The sequence below is a fragment of the Malania oleifera genome, chromosome 6 (genome assembly GCF_029873635.1).
Source record: "Malania oleifera isolate guangnan ecotype guangnan chromosome 6, ASM2987363v1, whole genome shotgun sequence".
Taxonomy (NCBI): domain Eukaryota; kingdom Viridiplantae; phylum Streptophyta; class Magnoliopsida; order Santalales; family Ximeniaceae; genus Malania; species Malania oleifera.
The window spans coordinates 58880185-58884415 of NC_080422.1; the positions used below are offsets into that span (position 1 = coordinate 58880185).

Below are 4231 nucleotides of genomic sequence, written 5' to 3' on the forward strand. Positions count from 1 at the left end.
TGTTCTAAAAAGGTTTCTAGATTTTCAATGGATTGGGAGTGAGAGTGAAGGAGTTGCCAATTCACTTGGTGATCGGCTTCCATGTTTTTAAGGGACCTGAACACTATCTTTTGAAATGCATCATACTTGGGTTGTGAAGAAGACAGTTGCAGGGTGGTTGAAAATCTAGGGGTTGAATCTTGATGACTTTGGAGATTTTGGCATGGGTGTGGAGGCAAGGCATTCAGAGCTTATGGAGGTCTTTGAGATTAAAAACCCGGAGCTTGTGACCTCCATGATATGTTACGATGTTGTTTCCACCTAGGGTTGTATGTGTTGAAATTTGGGTCATCAAAGGGTTTCTTATACCAGTTATGGGTGGCCTTTACTTCCTCATGCACAAGCTCAGGTTAGGAGTGCACATGCAGGCAATTATAACATGTGTGGGAAAGGTCGAAACAAGTTCCACATATCTTTGCACACGCTGTTGTTTACAGTCCTAAGGACAAGCATTGATCTAACTTTTTGGATATAGCATGCAAATTTGGAGCTATGTCCTAATTCATAGCCAACTCATAAACCCCCCTAGATTTTGAAGTTAGTCTACGAGTGGTAGCCCTGTGCTTCTGAGAGTTTTCAGCCAGATTTTCAAAAAGAACCTAGGCCTCATTCTCATGCTTAGTAAGGAAAGTACCTCCGCAGCACGCGTCAACCATGGACCTATTTCTCTCAACTAACCCTTTGTAGAAAGTTTAGACCAATTGCCATTTTAGGACCTAGTGATGTGGGAATTTAGAGAGCATGTCCCTAAAGCACTCCCAAGTCTCAAAAAAGAGTTCCCCATCCATATGTGAGAAACTTGTGATGGCTCTCTGAAGCTGATTAATTTTCCTAATTAGAAAGTACTTTTTAAGGAATTCATGTTGCATGGTGGCCTTGCTGGTCACCGAGTTTAGTTCTAAGGACGTTAACCAATATTTGGCCTTGTCCTTTAGAGAGAAAGGGAAAAGCTTAAGATGGGGAGCATCATCACTAAATTTAGTGATGCGGATGGTGGAACAAATTTCCAAGAACTCATCTAGATGCTAATAAGGATTTTTGGTAGAGTTCTTATAAAAGTTGGGCAACATCGAGATGATTGAAGTCTTAATCTCAAATTGTGCTGCTTGCACATCCAAGAACCAGATGCATGTTGGCTGTGTGTATGCATTAGGTACAAAATAGTCCCTAAGGGGCTGATGGTCTTGCTCTCCCAACACAGGTAGGTGAGGAGCATAGGGTTCTTGGATTTGTTCAATGGGAACCGAGGGTTCGCTTCAGCCATTGCTTTTAGTTCTGATGACTCAGCCTTCTTTGGGTTGGAGATAAGTTTCCTAAGGGACCTACGAGATTCTTCAATCTCTAGATCTATGGGAATTATCTTGGCTTCCAAAGAATGCAGCCCAAAAATATACCCTTTTAAGGAAAAAAGATTCAGACTTCGCAAAAAAAAAAAATTAAAAGAAATAGAAATTAATCAAATAAAGTGAAAATAAAAAGAGAGCAAATAAAAATAAAAATAAAAAAACAAGGTTGTAATACTCTAAAATGGAACTTGGATTATAACCATAGCCAAGTCCTCAGCAATGGCGCCAAAATTTGGAAGGCTTGCTAAGGCTTGGGTCCTTAACTACCAAAAATAATATTTATAAACCTAACTTTCCCAAGTTCAATAGAAAGTGGGTAAGTTGGGTATCGATCCACGGAGACATGAAGTGCAATTATTAGGCTACTTCCAATTTAGTTTATTATAGTCTTGTTACGAAATATAATTAAAAGATGGTATTTTTCAATGGTTAAAATTGTTAGCCTTACAAGGCTTAACATCTTGTTTTGATGCTAACAAACAAGTAAAACTTAACATGCTTTGTTTAAGTGATGTATTTTCAGGACTCAATGATGAATGCAAGGTTAAAGAATTCAGGAAAGCTTATATTTCAAAGAATGATAATTTATATCAAGCATGAAGCATGGATTCAAAAATTAATTTAAAGATAAAGCTTGAAGATCATGAGAGCATGAGGATTAATGAGAACTTTATGAAAGCTCAAAGAAAGATGAAGCAAGCATAAAGACCTCAAGGAATTCAAGAATTGGAAATTTGAAGGAGTTTATAGGAAATTTCATGTAAGTACTTCAAATAATTTCAATATGGATACATGAAGCTCTTAGGTTAATTTTTTGGACCTAGATACCTTTAAACATACTTGGAAAATATTTTTATAAGGTCAAAAATTATTTCAAAAAGGTTAGAATCATTTTTGGAATGAAAAGCATCAAAAAGAGGATTTTCAAAATGCTATTAATTTTTATACATGTGCATTGAGATGTATTTTTATCTATCAAAAACTCTTTATTTTAAAAAGTGTTCAACATGAAAGTTGTAGGATTTTCTCTTAGATTTTATTTGACACCAAGATCATCAAATTTGGAGTTATACAAAAAAATTTATGACTGAAAAACAGAAGGGTACTCGAAGCTGACAGCAGCATGTGTGCATGCCAGGCGACTGCCTAAATAGGACAGGTGCCTGCGTGAACATGACAGGCGAATGCCTTAGTTCTGGTAGGTGACTGCCAAGCTACTGCCCCTGCTGTTTTTTTAAATAATTTCATGGCAGGCGACTAGCGAAATGGGCAGGCGACTGCCACGCGGCTGTTTTGATTTTTTTTCATAACGGTAAAATTTTTAAATGGGGTTATTTATGGCTCGAAATTTATGGAAACTTGGGGGATATTTCAAAACATTTGGGGACCAATTTAATCACCTTTTAAAGTCTATAAAAAAGCCTTAAATATTATTGAATAATAGATCAAGAATTCAAATTTAGAAAAAATTCAAAATTTCTCAAATTGCTCTAAAATTTTCAAGGCTCTCTCTTGATCTCAACTTGCACGAAGCTTATTGAGTTCTTGTTTATTTTACTCACCAAGTTTGTGCTACAATTCTGAAATATTTCATTCATTGAAAGAATTAAATTGCTGATATACTTCCTTCAGCTTCCATTTGAATATTCATATTGTTATTTACTTTGAAGTATATAGTTATGAATTATTGTACTAATCAGCTATTTTAGGAGCAAATTATTTGTACACAAATATTTGATTTGTTTATTGTAGATTGACGATTCCAAGGGTTGTTTGGATTGTTGGCTAAGCAAAAGGATATTGCTTATAGAGGCGGGCTCTGGCCTATGTAAGGAGTGACCGGACGAGGGGATATCGTTTGGAGAAGGCGGGCTCTAGCCTTAACCAAGGAGTATTGTAAAGGTTTGTTCCACCCGTCAACAGAACAAGTTTAGTAATCCTTTGGTGGTTTGCCAAAGGCGAGGACGTAGGTTGGGTTTAAGCCGAACCTTGTAAAAATCTCCGTCTTACTCTCTTTTTCCCTATTCTTTATTTTCAGTACATATTTAAATTGCATGGATGATTTAAATTGAAAATCAAATATACTACGCATATTTGGAAATCAAGCAAACTTAAAGATTAATTTTCACTTGGGTTGCGGAAACCAAAAGGGAGTACATTGGTGAAACCATATCTTGCGGAAACCATACAGGAGTACCTTTCTTGGTTAAACACTTAAAGATAAATTAACTGTTTTGAGTTTTGAATAATTGGAAAGAGTGATTGAATGTTGTATTGAACATCATATTAAGAAAATCCATATATACATGGCTTGATTAAAATTTATATCTAGGGCTGACTACAAAAGCTTTATTATGTTTGTGAATGGATTGTTGAATATTAAATTACATTCTTCACAAGGTTTTCAAATTCATAATCACGGGGCTTATATAAACAAACAAACAATCTCAAGATCTTATATTACCAAAGTGCTAAATACTTTATATCTTGGTTTGGTTGTTTGATGTTTAACTTTTACTTGGCAAATAAATTGATTGTTTGGTTTGAAGATTGTGTTTAATTGATTGGTTGTTTAATTGTGTTATTGATTGGATAAAAGAACTAAGTTCTTGTGTGATTGGTGAAATTAAACAAACAAGTTAAAGAATTGGTTAAGTGTTTAAAGAAGTCAAGGATTCTTAAAAGAACTTAAAAAAAAATTTTAAAAGCCAATTCACCCCCCCCCCCATCTTGGAAAGCTATTCCTAATTTCAAAAATCTAACCAACCACTTAAAAGCACGTAAATTTATACTACTAGAAAGCAAGTAAATTTCTATGTTACTATACTCCTAAAAAAGCAATGCTG

The 4231-nt window shown here is 35.1% G+C and overlaps 1 non-coding gene across 1 annotated transcript; it reads left to right on the forward strand.

Moving 5' to 3' along the window:
* The first annotated feature begins 753 nt into the window (after positions 1-753).
* Positions 754-859, forward strand: LOC131158981 (small nucleolar RNA R71). The gene has a single exon (XR_009137597.1). It is a non-coding gene; the product is annotated as a small nucleolar RNA R71 (small nucleolar RNA).
* The last annotated feature ends 3372 nt before the right edge of the window (positions 860-4231 follow it).